Source organism: Gorilla gorilla, chromosome 3 (assembly GCF_029281585.2).
Source record: "Gorilla gorilla gorilla isolate KB3781 chromosome 3, NHGRI_mGorGor1-v2.1_pri, whole genome shotgun sequence".
Lineage (NCBI taxonomy): Eukaryota > Metazoa > Chordata > Mammalia > Primates > Hominidae > Gorilla > Gorilla gorilla.
This window is the reverse complement of record NC_073227.2, coordinates 68,697,958-68,714,805: the sequence shown is the minus strand read 5'-3', so window position 1 is coordinate 68,714,805 and position 16,848 is coordinate 68,697,958.

The window sequence follows — 16,848 nt, the reverse complement described above, 5'->3', positions numbered from 1 at the left end:
CATGGCTAGACTCTCATTAGATACTTGTGAGAGAAATCACCACCGAGGTGTCTTCAGGCACAATAGCATTAATGAAGTTAGGAAATGACTCCCACAGATGTTTGACGCTCAATCAATCCTACTTAATTTAATTATACTCCTGAATGAAAGACAAAAGGGATGCTCTTGTAGTCCATCCGTTGCTTTTTCCTTTCTCATCCGCTTTTTCCCCCTTCTGATTTACTTAATCCTTGCTGAGAAATGTCAATGTAATTAACTCAAGTTATAGTTATTTACAGGTGGACTTTGTTATGATACCTTGTATCATTTTCCACTTCTCTTCCCCTACCAAACTGCAAGTACATGAGAACTCTCTATGTAAATAGAGTGGTGGAGTGGGGAGAAATTGTGCTCTTAGAACCCCGACAACTCATCCACTTCTTGCGTCTCTGTAATTAAGGGCACTGATGACACTGGCATGAACAACCTTATGTCTTGAAATTCTGTTCACCAAGAAATTTTCAAGGCTTATTCCTGAAGTTAAACAGATACTGGATTTTTTTTTTTACCCGTCTCAAAATGGTAGGATTACCTAATAAAGTACCAAAATTAAAACAGCAACTTATGCTACATGGCACTTTATTTGTTACAAAGTCCATTCACTTATGTAAGCTTTTTAAAATCCTCATAGTGGCTTAGGAGGATCGATACAATTGCCATTTCAGAGATCAGAGACTTAAGGTAAAGAGAGGTTAGGTAATTATACCTGTCCAAGATTTTATAGTCAGTAAACAGTGACCCTAAAACTTTGACTTTCATTCCTTCGTTCATTTGACTAATAATTATTGCCACTAAACCTGTACGAAGCACTAGGCCTGCGGCTAAAAATGTTGGCAGATAAGATGACCACAATATCGTGTGGCGCTGCTTGGAGAGAGGCATGTGAAGGAGGCAATGGAAGTGATCGGAGGAAACTGACTAGGTCTGTGTGCCAGGTAGTGGTGCAAGTAGGACCAAGGGATTCGAAGGTGTCTGGAATTTATATTGAAGAAAAAGGGAATCAGGGATGGACTTTTTTCCCCCTGGTGATTAATGGGATCAGTTTGATTTTACAGAGGTAAGCTAGCTTTACTATGGGCCATGTCCAGAATGCCTCCCAGGGTGGATACAGCTGCCCCACACCAGCATTGCAAATGCAAATGCAAGAAGAGAAACAGAATTGGGAGAGAAGATTATAATTTCCATGGTGAACTTAACTTTCTTACCTGTGGGACATCCAGGAGGATATACTGGTCTGTAGCTCAGTAGGAAAATCTGAGCTGGAGATATGCTTTGAGAGGTCTCAGTGTAGAAATGGGGCTTAATGCGTCCTTTCACTGTTCTTCAATACCTCACAACTTACCCAGGATTGGTCTTCTTTGGGCAAATATCTGTTTCCCAAGTGAGCAACAGAGTTTTTGATATTTGCAGTCCAGATTTTTAAAGTGCTCCCACTCTGCAGAGGATGGAGGAATGGGTCACATGTTATCTCATGATATTTATCTAAGTCATTTGTTTATTATTTCATGATATTTTATTATAATCATTTGTTTACATGCCTATCTTTTCTACTAGAGTGTGAGCTCCACACTCCATACCATTGTCTTTCTCAACTTCAGCTTATAGCAGATGTTGTATTGAATTGGAATATTTTACTTCTTTGAAGTTTCTTTTTAAATCCTCCAATATTTTCTAGGTTCAAATACATCATGGTTAGCTCCATAATGTTAGGATATAACCCTCTTGCTGGTTTCACTTTCCAGTGTTCTCTAGAGTAAGGTAACAGAGAAGGGATGTGTGTTTCTATACATGAACTGAACCTTGCAGATGCTGCCTCTCAGATCTGCTGGCTCACTCATTTGCAAGCTCTCCAGTCTTTGGCAAAGGCACTTAACCAACCTTAATTTTCTTTTTTCCTAATGCAAGAATAATAACATCATTGTTACAACACTTTTAATTAATTAAATAAACACTTATTGGATACCTATTATGTATCAGGAACTGTAATGGGAGGTAGATTAGAATACCTGTCTCCTCCAGTCTCCTATGAATCTACAAATGCTTTCTTGTCACTCAGCACCTATTAGGAAGGCAGCCTAAAGAGCAGAGCTTCCCTCTTCTTAGAGGTGGACAGCTCGAGACAACTTTTGACTGATATGGGGAGACCAGTGAAGTCACTTGTGCTGCCATAAATTTCTTTAGTAAACTGTTCTATTTTACTATCACTGAAGTTACCTTGTGGAATGAGCCAAAAAGTCTAGATAAAGGATTTTGAACTGCCTCCTATGAACAAAGGAAAGGCTTTGTGGAATTTTAAGACAGTAAGAGAAATGCTCAGACTTACTTTTTAACAAGGCCCCATAGCCTACAGAATAGGTTAGAGGAGGATGAGATTTAATGCAAAGAGATAAAGTAGAAAGTACTGTAGCTTTCCAGTGAAAGTTTACAGTGGATTGGACTAAGGTGATGGCAAAGATAGAGGAAAGGTGATCATGTAATACTTGGGAGAAGGAACTCAATGTATTTGGAGACAGCTTGGATATAGGCAGGGGTTAAGCGAAAAGGAATCATTCAAAGATGCTACTCTGGAGCAATTGGATGGTTGTATACCTATTTATTGAAATAGACAGCACAGAAAGAAGAGCAAGTTTGACTTGGACATGATCACATTTATGTTCCTGTGATACGCGGAGATGGAAATGTTAAGTACTCAAGGTTTAAGGGTCTGGGTTACGTTTGTAATTTTCTAGGATGCTATAAAGCCAGTACTATTGTTTGGACAGTGTGATGAACTGATGAAGCATAAGAAGGAACCGGCACCCAAGAAGAGGGCCAAAGCCTTGTGGGCTGCTAATTTCAATCCTTCCATTGCTCTTTCTTGGGAAGATGGACCAAGAAGTGTTACCAAGTGCGTGCCTAACTCCTAGATTGGGACTGCTAGATTGGGAATGGGCCTTACCAGCTCAGGTTTTCCAACTTCAAAATACAAGGGAAAAGATGAGAATTTTAACTTGGATAATCCAGAATTCCAGTAGGAGAATAAGGGCCAAATCTGGAGAGAAATAAGCCATTTGGTTTTATCAGTGCTAAATACAATTAATATTTGGGCACCTTGTGCCACACACACAACTCTGTGGTGTAGCAATATCTTACCTATCCTGCAGAAAAGATTTCTTGTAATTTCCTTCTCCTTTTCATTGCCATATGTTTTACAAACCTCTTGTCTTTAATAGAGAAACTGCAGATGAAACACTCTTCCTTAGGTGTTTGATTATTACATTTTGGCCATTCCTAATCATCTCATTTGTAGAAAATGACTAATTTTAGGAGGCAAATGTGCAACCAAATGTTAAAAATAGTGATAATTACTCCTCTCGTGTAGAAGTAAAGCCCCATCTATTCTGAAAATTGAGTGAAATTACACAGTGGCATCAGGGGACAAATCTGTTTTATTTATAAATCAAAAGTTGATAGGTAAGCCTTTAGCACCTGCATTGACTATTATGATGTATGACTTAGTGGCTGAGCACTGGGCTATTACTTTATTGTCACATTTGCTGGCACAATCAGGACTACTCTTACTTTTGGAGAGAAATAAAGCACAAGTATGAGACTGAGGGGATTGATTAAAATATTGGAAATAATAGTAACTTGAATGGGGCATGCAGTAGATTACAATGGCCTCAGTTTCTCATTCTTCTTTGTAACCACACCTTTTGCCATGTGGCTTTGCAGTTTCTTCCTACCCTTATACGAGTTTGTTCATATGATTTGCTTTGATCAATTGCATGTAAGCAGGTGTGACATGGCCAAAAGCTTGAGAAATGCTTGCTTAATTGGACTTGCTATACTCTGCACTCACCATGAGAAGAACATGTCTTGGTTAGTCCTGTAGTCCCAGGGGGATGAGGGATAGGAGGGCAGAGCCAGACCACATCTGAGAAGCCCAGTTAGGAGCAGCCACTCCTCTGATGATCTTCAGTCACTGAATTCTGGTGTGGTTTATAATGCAGCAATGAAGTGACATTAGATAACTAATATGGGGAATTGCAGACTGAAGAGAAAGATCCTAGCTAATGTTAGCATCCGGGGGGAAATGAGAGTGAGAGAGAGAGGGAGAAAGAGAGAGGGACAAACACAAACACACACACAAACAGAGGTGAGGAGGGTGGAGAGAAAGAGAAGAAAGAGAAAGATAGAGACATTGATATATGATTAAAAAGTAATTCAGTACATGAGAAAACAATTGTTTTGAGGTTAAGTGACAACACTGAGATAAGTCAAAGGCTTGGCACATAGGGAATGAAAACATGCATGTATCTAGACAAAAAAAAATTCAAAAGAATTGCAAGAGGATTCTATCTCTTTTAAGGCAAATCTTCTTCTCTTTCCCTGACCACTCTCTCACTTCAGCCCCTGAGACAGTTGTTATCCAGGGGTAATTTTGCTCCCCCACCATGAGACAGTTGGCAGTGACTGGAGACAGTTTTGATTGTCATGACTTGGAGGAGTCAGTGCTACTGGCCTCTAGTGGATAGAGGCCAGATGCTGCTAAACATCCTGCAAAGTGTAGGACTGCCCTCCTCCAACAAAGAATTATCTAGTTCAAAAGTCAATAGTGCCAAGCTTGAGAAACCTTGACATAATATGTAACTTATGAAGCCTGACTCTATGAAATTCCAGAAGCTTATATCTAGCAATAAAGAGGACTGAGCAGAAGTCAGAGAGTATTTAATTTTTGAGGACCTAGAATGCACCAAACACAGAAGTATGGATACAAAGCACTACAGATACAAAGATGAGAAATTGCTATTCTTGTCTCCATGGAATATGTAGAGTAAGATAATAGGAGAAACAGAGAGAAATAATATAAGAATTTTTATAAATAAACATAAAATTACAAACTGCTATGAAGGAAAAACATCTGGGCACTTATGAAAGGAATTTAACTTAGGTAGACTAGAGAAGGTTTTAAGAACAGGTAGCATTTCAACTGGTACCTGAAGGAAGAGTTGGCATTCACTATGTAAGAAAGGGTGGGAAAGCCAGTCAGGGAGAGGGGCAGCATCCGCAAAGGCCCTGTAACTAGAGGACCCAGTACCTTTGAGGATCTGGAGGCAAATCAGTGTGGCTGAACTTCCTAAAACAAGGGCAGGTGGCCTGTGCTGTGGTGGAAGAGGCAACCAGGGGCCATATTATGCAGGGCTTTGTAGGCCTTTTTGGGGATTTAAATCCTTGTTCTAAGAGTAGTAACAAGCCACTGAAGAATTTAACAAGGGAATGATGTGATCAGCTTTGTAGTTTGAAGCATGGTTATGACCATGCAGTGGATTGGGATAGGCTTTGTAGTAGTGGGCAGAGAAACAACCAGGCAAAGAAAGATTGCTTGTTTCTATGGATGACCAGAAGTGACAGGCACTTTGGCATTTTGTGCAAAAATGAGGGAAGTCATTTGAGGTGTTTAGAAGAAAACAGGAAGCTGGAGAAGGGCTGACAAGTGAAGGCAAGTTAGTGAGAACTTCCTAATAACTGAGCAAGTGCTGGATGGGGCTCAGGTTGTAGTAGGTAATAGAAGTGGGCCAACTCTTCTTGCTCACAGAAGTCAATGCAGATGCTCCACTTAGTGCTTGTTCTCTCTAGCCTGAAAATAGTAGCTTGATAACTGGGGAAATAGAGTCACCCCAAGCCACCCAGCTGTCCTGACCATCACTGCACTTAGATAATAGTAGAGGCATTCATTTTACCTAACATCTTTTGCTATCCCCTCCTTTCTTCTCAGGAGCTCTAAGCACTGGCAATGCTCCCTTATCTCCTTTCTTCCATCGCTTTAGTTAACACATTTTCCATATAATCATCAGGTCAACTTATTTTAATAAACAGGTAAGAGCCTACTATGTATGTGTCCAAGGTGACAGAGCATGAGCTATTGACCAGACGATCCATGTTCAGTGTTTTACTAGCAGCATGACTTTGGTAAATTTATTTATTGACTCTAGCCTCAGTTTCTGCATCTTAATATGGGAGTAATAATACTACTACTTCATAGGTTGTTGTGAGGATTGAATTAATTAATGTATGTAAGAACATTGCCTTGCAAATAAAAAGCTCTCAATCATAGTTAGCTCTTATAATAATTACTTGTTAGGCACTGGAGGAAAAAAAGATGAATATAAATTATCTCTGTTCCAATGAATGCACAGTTTAGTAGAGGAGACAGGGAGTAAACATATAATTTCAGTAACAGGATTAATGTGACAATAGAAATAGATACAACTTGCTCTAGAAGTGCAGAAGAAATGCATCTACCATAGGGGTCTCTAGCCCCAGCCCAGATCATTCTTCTGAGCACTTACCTGTGTATCAGTCTGCTTTGTAGATATCACTACTGAATGTTCCAAAGGAAACCCAGGCAGTATTATTTATCCTGTTGCTGGAGGGAAAAGCTTGAGTGCCTTGAGCTCATTCTAGTGCCTCCACCTCATTGTTGCCCGATCAATCATCAGGTCTGGCAGCTTCTACCTCCTTAATATCTCTCACAGCCAGCTGCTTCTCTCCATCCTCACTGTCATAAACTTTGTTCATAACAACGTCATCTTCCCCTAAATTATTGCAATAGCCCCACCCAATTGCTCTGCCTTCCTCCAATATTGTTTTCTTTATCTTGTCCACCCTGCAGCCTGAGAGATCTTTTCAGAGCACAGAACTGAAAGCATTATTCCCCTAACGAAAATTTAAATGGCTCCCATTTGCCGTAGTATGAAGCCCAGGCTCCTCAGCCAGCACAGGATGCTCTTTAGGCATGCAGCCTCTCAGTCTCACCTCCTGTTCTTACTGCCCTCTTTTCAACAGGCACTTCCTACATTCTGAACAGATTGGCATTCCATGAATATAGCTCTGCTCTGCCTCTCTCACCTCTGGACCTCCGCAAATGTGCCTCCGATCTTTTTCTCCCTGCTTCGACAGAAACTTTAATAGCAACTTTTTTTTACTAGTTAGGGATCTGGAAACCTGCAAAAAAAGACAAAATGCAGTAACTCACCCACAGCACTTTCATTTCTAAAGAGCATACAGGAGAGACAATTTCCTTCTTGTGCCTTCCCTGCCATTTACTCTTTTCCTTTTGGTGTGGGTGTAGGGACCCAATCACTTGAACGAATAACGTTTGAAATTTACACATTATAATAGATTTTAAAGTAAATATGAAAGATCTACAGTATAACAGAATTTTAGTTCATTAAATTTTTTTAAGTTGTAGGAAAGATATGAGACGTGCTTCAAATTTGTATTTTTTAATTTTGAAAATATTGTGCTAATAATTTTGAAAGGCACGCTATTAAAGATTTGAGCAAAACTGCAATTACTGCATTCTATCTGAAACAGCAGAGAGTATAAATGCCAGTCATTCTTTATTAATCCACCCTTTGATGATCTCAAATACAATATCCTTGGACCCATTATCTATGATAATTATGTATACTGTGTCATGGTTCTCTTTCACATTGGATTATTAATAATCTCTATGACATGCTTATATGACTTTAACTGACTTTTTTGCTTATTTTGTAGAAGCTCTGATGATTATTGGTTATTTTGATTTCTAAATATCAAGGTAAACCTGTCTCAAAACAAAACTACTTTGGAGAATATTTCAGAATACGTTTTAATACATTTTTAAAGAACGGCAATACCAAGAAGCTTGACCTTTATTTTTTGGACTTAACCCAATGGTCTGATTGGATTTATTGATAAGGACTTTTGATAAAATAATATTAAATCACACTACTACTTTAAATTTTGATGAAATGCTTAATTGAAAAAAATAAAGTACCTGAAAATAAATGCTAAAACTCCTCTATGGGTCAGAAATCTAGTTAATGAGAATCAGAGTCCTTTCTCTAAAGGACAGTTATCCTTAAGTAGCTTAGCTAAGTAATGATCATGGGAATAATACACTGGCCTATGAAAAAGGAGTTAATTGCATTTTCTCTCCAACTGAGCAGATACACATATCATAAAATCTACCACTGTACTTTTTTTTTTGGTGTTCAATGATATACCTCGGTTAAAAATATTTTATGACCTCTGTTTGGATGTGATCATTGATAATTAGTCTGATATTTATATTGTCATGCAATTATTTGGAATTGCTTCCAAGGATTGTTCTTCATGCCATAATTATATTTTGGGCATGTTACAAGAATATAAGTCTAACAAAACTTTAGTAAATCATAGAAGTTATGTCTTAATAGTCCTGTAACCCAGATGGCCAAGGGAAGATATGATAGCTTTGTCTAATTGCTCTTGGGAATGAAGTGTCTGGGACACAAGACGGGGACTCTCTGATCTGTAGCTGGAAATAGATGTGTGTTGAGGAAAGGAAAATGGGGTCTCCACAGTGGGTTTTATTTAGTTCCCTCTTGAAATAGGACACAGATGACTGGTGATAATATACATTATTTTCCAAAGACCATTCTCTCTCATCTACATGAGTAATTTGTATTCTTCTGATTACCTGATTATATTTTTTTCTGTGAAACAATATTCCCGGCCTTTTGTTAATAGTGCATTTCTCCCTTCTTGCTCTGCATTGCATTACAAGCTCATACATATTAGCTGAAAACACATGCCACTCTGCCCAAGTAACTTTCCTTTGCCTTAGATTTCTCTCCAGCCCTTACAGAAGTGTAGGAAAAATTTCAGTTTTTCTTACCACAATAAAAAGAAATACAGAAAAAACAGGGGGAATAATAATAAGAATTTCCTTTCCCCATGCAATTTGCCTCTACCCTCTCTAGCTGTTAACCACATTTTCATTTGTGTTTACTATTATAACATCAGTTCATTTCAATTACAATTATTATCATGCTGAATACTGTATTTTACTATTTTTTGAACATTCAGTGTTTGGCATAGCACTTAGTATATATTAGATACCCAACAATTTTTTTTTGACTGAACATCCAAGGTATCCTTGGAACCAGAAATATTATTGGCACTCAAGAAACACCTTAAAAATAAGAAAAATAACAACAGCTCATTTTTCAGCTCTTAGCATGTGCCAGGCATGTGCTAAACATTTTATATAGCTTTTCTTATTTAAATCTCATTAACACCTCTATGAGTTGGGTACCATATCCACTCCACTTTGCAGATAAAGAGAATGAAGCATAAAAAAAAAGAAAGAAGCAATAAAAAAATTAAAAAGTTAAAAAAAGAAACTGAAGCATGGAGAGCTAAAGAGACTTCCTCCAAGTCATTCAGCTTGTAAGTGGTTGAGATTGGAGCTCCAGTGCCCATACTCTTAATCTCTTTTCCAGATAAATGGGGAGATGTAAATAATTGTAATACTATGAGTAATTACAAGGATGGATCTATGTACTTGGCTCATTTGTGGCACAGAAGATAAATGATCAGATTTACTTGACCAGTCAGGGAAGGTTTCCCAGAAAGGGTGAAAAATATTGGTGGGCATATACCATGGTGAGAGTGTTTGACCGAGTTCTCTTTTTGATGTTGTTCCCACATTTCAGTAAATTAGGCTAACCTTGTACAACCATCACCAAACTCACTTGTTTCTGTTTCTTTATCTGTAAAAAGTGATTACTAGATTAGATGATGCCTCATCTTAAATATTTTGATTGAAAATAAATCATTTTACTAGAGTATGTGCCTTGCATACAATCTTGGCTCATAAACATCTATTGAATTGAATTTATTTGAAATAGAGAAAGTACATCCAGTGGTATTGTGCTGAAGCTAAAACCATCATCTGTCTAGACTATTATTCTTTCATTGTCTTACATAGTTGTTGCACATTAGTGGAACTTGCCTGTAATATTTCCTCTTCTGAAATTACCAAACAAAAGAACATCATAATTTATTGTTGTTGACCTCCAAACTTAGTGGTTTAATATTTACTATTGTTCTTTCATTTCCAAGGTGTGCCTTACGCTGGGGATTTGATGTGATCATAATCTATCACTCCTGCACTTGATAAACTGAGAATAATCTCTAAGAAAGCGGGCTACACTGTATATCATTGATATGTATTAATGATGTAGGAGTATGCATTCTCATAGGAGTATTTATATATATTTTCTCGTAGGAAAATATGTATGAGTATATTCTCATAAAAGAGAATAAACTATGAACCCTGATTCAATGTCAGAAAGTGAATTTTCAGAGGGCTGTATGTAATCCATCTTTTTACCTTCAGGATATGAGGCCAGTCTCTTATCTATATCATCTTGGTGACAGGAAATACCATTATCTCTTAAACTACCTTTGGAGAATAGCCATGATCCTCAGATTCCAGTAGAAAAAAACTCATATTTGGGATGTTCTGGACGACAATAAACAGTTTTCACTGAGAAATATGTAGTTTATACTTGAGCTTCAGGGACCTATGTATATGTGCATCTATATATTTTTCTAAGGAATAGATTCTTAGATTTCATTAACCATTCAAAGGGATCACTAACTACCCCTTCCTCCAAATGTTATGAAAAATAAAATTAGCCTGTGGTGGGCACATTTGAAATGCTGCTTTTCAGTTCTGTAACATGGTGCAGAGTAAAGAATGCTTAATTAGGATTGAGGAAATCTGAATGAACCTCAATTTTATAATATAGAAAAGAGTAAAGATGGTAATAGATGACTTCTATGAAGGCTTGTAGCTCAGATGTTTTTATATTTTACAACTCGAGTCACTGGTCTCCAATAAACTTGTTGAACCTTGTGTGTGTGAGTCTTCACTTCAAGCAAGTCTCTACTGTTATGTAAAGTTCAACTTCAGGTCCTCTATGAGCCCCTGATCATTATCCTCCAGACTTCAGTAGTAAGTTATTTGTAAACTTATACTTCTGTAGGTAAGCTTTAATTTTTCCCATGTATCCTTCAGTTGAAGAGAGTGTATTTCTGACTACCTTATTCTATCATAAGCATTTTGAATTCTCAAACTTATTTTCATGGTACCGAATTTTGTGTAGAGCAGTGGTTCTCAAAATGTGATTTAGTTACTCATGAAAGTCTCAGTGATATTTTGGCGGTGGAGGTGAGGCCTGTGAGGTCAAAACTATCTTCATAAAATCTTTTTTCCTTTTGTTCACTCATTCTCTCACAAGTATAAAGTAGAGTTTATACCCAACAAATGGAATGCAGAAGCAACTCTCAGGATCCAATTGTCATTTATTAAGCCACACATTAAAGAGATCTAAAAATATATAAACTGATGCTACTCTTTTAAGTAATTTTTTTGGGAAAATATGTTATTTTTCATGAAACATAAAATTTATATTCATATGTGATGGTTTCATTATTTTTTTAAAAAATTAATAAATATTAAAAATATTCTCAGTTTTAAGTTTGGATGTAAATATCTACAAATACAATCCACATAAACAAAAGCTTTTTGGGGTTCTCAGTAGCTTTTTTTTATTATTATACTTTAAGTTGTAGGTTACGTGGGCACAATGTGCAGGTTTGCTACATATGTATATATGTGCCATGTTGGTGTGCTGCACCCATTAACTCGTCATTTACATTAGGTATATCTCCTAATGCTATCCCCCCACTTCCCCCGACCCCACAACAGGCCCTGGTGAGTGATGTTCCCCTTCCTCTGTCCAGGTGTGCTCATTGTTTAATTCCCACCTATGAGTGAGAACATGCGGTGTTTGGTTTTTCTCCTTGCGATAGTTTGCTGAGAATGATGGTTTCCAGCTTCATCCATGTCCCTACAAAGGACATGAACTCATCCTTTTTTATGACTGCATAGTATTTCATGGTGTATATGTGCCACATTTTCTTAATCCAGTCTATCATTGATGGATATTTGGGTTGGTTCCAAGTCTTTGCTATCGTGAATAGTGCTGCAATAAACATACGTGTTCATGTGTCTTTATAGCAGCATGATTTACAATCTTTTGGGTATGTACCCAGTAATGGGATGGCTGGGTCAAATGGTATTTCTAGTTCTAGATCCCTGAGGAATCGCCACACTGTCTTCCACAATGGTTGAACTAGTTTACAGTCCCACCAACAGTGTAAAAGTGTTCCCGTTTCTCCACATCCTCTCCAGCGCCTGTGGTTTCCTGACTTTTTAATGATCGCCATTCTAACTCGTGTGAGATGGTACCTCATTGTGGTTCTGATTTGCATTTCTCTGATGGCCAGTGATGATGAGCATTTTTTCATGTGTCTGTTGGCTGCATAAATGTCTTCTTTTGAGAAGTGTCTGTTCATATCCTTTGCCCACTTGTTGATGGGGTTGTTTGTTTTTTTCTTGTAAATTTGTTTGAATTCTTTATAGATTCTGGATATTAGCCCTTTGTCAGATGAGTAGGTTGCAAAAATTTTCTCCCATTCTCTAAGGTTGCCTGTTCACTCTGATGGTAGTTTCTTTTGCTGTGCAGAAGCTTTTTAGTTTAATTAGATCCCATTTGTCAATTTTGGCTTTTGTTGCCATTGCTTTTGGTGTTTTAGACATGAAGTCCTTGCCCATGCCTATGTCCTGAATGGTATTGCCTATGTTTTCTTCTAGGGTTTTTATGGTTTTAGGTCTAACATGTAAGTCTTTAATCCATCTTGAATTAATTTTTGTATAAGGTATAAGGAAGGGATCCAGTTTCAGCTTTCTACATATGGCTAGCCAGTTTTCCTAGCACCATTTGTTAAATAGGGAATGCTTTTCCCATTTCTTGTTTTTGTCAGGTTTATCAAAGATCAGGTGGTTGTAGATGTGTGGTATTATTTCTGAGGGCTCTGTTGTGTTCCATTGATCTATATCTCTGTTTTGGTACCAGTAGCATGCTGCTTTGGTTACTGTAGCCTTGTAGTATAGTTTGAAGTCAGGTAGCATGATGCCTCCAGCTTTGTTCTTTTGGCTGAGGATTGACTTGGCGATGCGGGCTCTTTTTTGGTTCCATATGAACTTTAAAGTATTTTTTTCCTATTCTGTGAAGAAAGTCATTGGTAGCTTGATGGGGATGGCATTGAATCTATAAATTACCTTGGGCAGTATGGCCATTTTCACAATATTGATTCTTCCTACTCATAAGCATGGAATGTCCTTCCATTTGTTTGTATCCTCTTTTATTTCCCTGAGCAGTGGTTTGTCGTTCTCCTTGAAGAGGTCCGTCACATCCTTTGTAAGTTGGATTCCTAGGTATTTTATTCTCTTTGAAGCAATTGTGAATGAGAGTTCACTCATGATTTGGCTCTCTGTTTGTCTGTTATTGGTGTATAAGAATGCTTGTGATTTTTGCACATTGATTTTGTATCTTGAGACTTTGCTGAAGTTGCTTATCAGCATAAGGAGATTTTGGGCTGAGACGATGGGGTTTTCTAGATATATAATCATGTCATCTGCAAACAGGGACAATTTGACTTTCTCTTTTCCTAATTGAATACCCTTTACTTCCTTCTCCTGCCTGATTGCCCTGGCCAGAAATTCCAACACTATTTTGAATAGGAATGGTGAGAGAGGGCATCCCTGTCTTGTGCCAGTTTTCAAAGGGAATGCTTCCAGTTTTTGCCCATTCAGTACGATAATGGCTGTGGGTTTGTATAAATAGCTCTTATTATTTTGAGATACGTCCCATCAACACCTAATTTATTGAGAGTTTTTAGAATGAAGGGCTGTTGAATTTTTCAAAGGTCTTTTCTGCATCTATTGAGATAATCATGTGGTTTTTGTCTTTAGTTCTGTTTATATGCTGGATTACGTTTATTGATTTGCATATGTTGAACCAGCCTTGCACCCCAGGGATGAAGCCCACTTGATTATGGTGGATAAGCTTTTTGATGTGGATTCGGTTTGCCAGTATTTTATTGAGGATTTTTGCATCGATGTTCATCAGGGATATTGGTCTAAAATTCTCTGTTTTTGTTATGTCTCTGCCAGACTTTGGTATCAGGATGATGCTGGCCTCATAAAATGAGTTAGGGAGGATTCCCTCTTTTTCTACTGATAGGAACAGTTTCAGAAGGAAAGGTACCCACTCCTCCTTGTACCTCTGGTAGAATTCGGCTGTGAATCCGTCTGGTCCTGAACGTTTTTTGGTTGGTAAGCTATTAATTATTGCCTCAATTTCAGAGCCTGTTATTGGTCTATTCAGAGATTCAACTTCTTCCTGGTTTAGTCTTGGGAGGGTGTATGTGTCCAGGAATTTATCCATTTCTTATGGATTTTCTAGTTTATTTGCATAGAGGTGTTTATAGTATTCTCTGATGGTAGTTTGCATTTCTGTGGGATTGGTGGTGATATCCCCTTTATCATTTTTTATTGCATCTATTTGATTCTTCTCTCTTTTCTTCTTTATTAATCTGGCTAGTGGTCTACACATTTTGTTGATCTTTTCAAAAAAACAGCTCCTGGATTCATTGATTTTTTGAAGGGATTTTTGTGTGTCTATCTCCTTCAGTTCTGCTCTGATCTTAGTTATTTCTTGCCTTCTGCTAGCTTTTGAACGTGTTTGCTCTTGCTTCTCTAGCTCTTTTAATTGTGATGTTATGGTGTCAATTTTGGATCTTTCCTGCTTTCTCTTGTGGGCATTTAGTGCTATAAATTTCCCTCTACACACTGCTTTGAATTGTCCCAGAAATTCTGGTATGTTGTGTCTGTCTTCTCGTTGGTTTTAAAGAATATCTTTATTTCTGCATTCATTTTGCTATGTACCCTGTAGTCACTCAGGGGCAGGTTGTTCAGTTTCCATGTAGTTGAGTAGTTTTGAGTGAGATTCTTAATCCTGAGTTCTAGTTTGATTGCACTGTGGTCTAAGAGACAGTTTGTTATAATTTCTGTTCTTTTACATTTGCTGAGGAGTGCTTTACTTCCAACTATGTGGTCAATTTTGGAATAAGTGTGTTGTGGTACTGTGAAGAATGCACATTCTGATGATTTGGGGTGGAGAGTTCTGTAGATGTCTATTAGGTCCGCTTAGTGCAGAGCTGAGTTCAATTCCTGGATATCCTTGTTAACTTTCTGTCTCGTTGATCTGTCTAATATTGACAGTGGGGTGTTAAAGTCTCCCATTATTGTTGTGTGGGAGTCTAAGTCTCTTTATAGGTCTCTAAGTACTTGCTTTATGAATCTGGGTGCTCCTGTATTGGGTGCATATATATTTAGGATAGTTAGCTCTTCTTGTTGAATTGATCCCTTTACCATTATGTAATGGCCTTCTTTGTCTCTTTTGATCTTTGTTGGTTTAAAGTCTGTTTTATCAGAGATTAGGATTGCAACCCCTGCTTTTTTTTGTTTTCCATTTGCTTGGTAGATCTTCCTCTATTCCTTTATTTTGAGCCTATGTGTGTCTCTGCATGTGAGATGGGTTTCCTGAATACAGCACACTGATGGGTCTTGACTTTTTATCCAATTTGCCAGTCTATGTCTTTGTCTTTCAATTGGAGCATTTAGCCCATTTACATTTAATGTTAATATTGTTATGTGTGAATTTGATCCTGTCAGTATGATATTAGCTGGTTATTTTGCTTGTTAGTTGATGCAGTTGCTTCCTAGCATTGATGGTCTTTACAATTTGGCATGTTTTTGCAGTAGCTGGTACCGGTTGTTCCTTTCCATGTTTAGTGTTTCCTTTAGGAGCTCTTTTTGGGCAGGCCTGGTGGTGACAAAATCTCTCAGCATTTGCTTGTCTGTAAAGGATTTTATTTTTCCTTCACTTATGAAGCTTAGTTTGGCTGGATATGAAATTCTGGGTTGAAAATTCTTTTCTTTAAGAATGTTGAATATTGGCCCCCACTCTCTTCTGGCTTGTAGAGTTTCTGCCAAGAGATCTGCTGTTAGTCTCATGGGCTTCCCTTTGTTGGTAACCCGACCTTTCTCTCTGGCTGCCCTTAACATTTTTTCCTTCATTTCAACTTTGGTGAATCTGACAATTATGTGTCTTGGGGTTGCTCTTCTCGAGGAGTATCTTTGTGGTGTTCTCTGTATTTCCTGAATTTGAATATTGGCCTGCCTTGCTTGGTTGGGGAAGTTCTGGACAATATCCTGCAGAGTGTTTTCCAACTTGGTTCCATTCTCCCCCTCACTTTCAGGTACGGCAATCAGACGTAGATTTGGTCTTTTCATGTAGTCCCACATTTCTTGGAGGCTTTGTTCATTTCTTTTTATTCTTTTTTCTCTAAACTTCTAGCCTCATTTCATTCATTTGATCTTCAATCACTGATACCCTTTCTTCCAGTTGATTGAATTGGCTACTGAGGCTTGTGCATTTGTCATGTAGTTCTCATGCCATGGTTGTCCGCTCCATCATGTCATTTAAGGACTTCTCTACGTTGGTTATTCTAGTTAGTCATTTGTCTATTTTTTTTTTCAAGGTTTTGAACTTCTTTTCGATGGGTTCGAACTTCCTCCTTTAGCTCGGAGAAGTTTCATCGTCTGAAGCCTTCTTCTCTCAACTCTTCAAAGTCATTCTCCGTCCAGCTTTGTTTCATTGCTGGTGAGGACCTGTGTTCCTTTGGAGGAGGAGGGGCACTCTGATTTTTAGAATATTCAGTTTTTCTGATCTGTTTTTTCCCCATCTCTGTGGTTTTATCTACCTTTGGTCTTTGATGATGGTGACTTGCAAATGGGGTTTTTGTCTCAGAGGGGTACCCGGCCATGTGAGGTGTCAGTCTCCTCCTACTGAGGGGTGCCTCCCAGTTAGGCTGCTTGGGGGTCAGGGACTCACTTGAGGAGACAGTTTGTCTATTCTGAGATCTCAAACTCCATGCTGGGAGAACCACTACTCTCTTCAAAGCTGTCAGACAGGGACATTTAAGTTGCAGAGGTTTCTGCTGCCTTTTGTTCAGCTATGCCCTGCCCACAGAGGT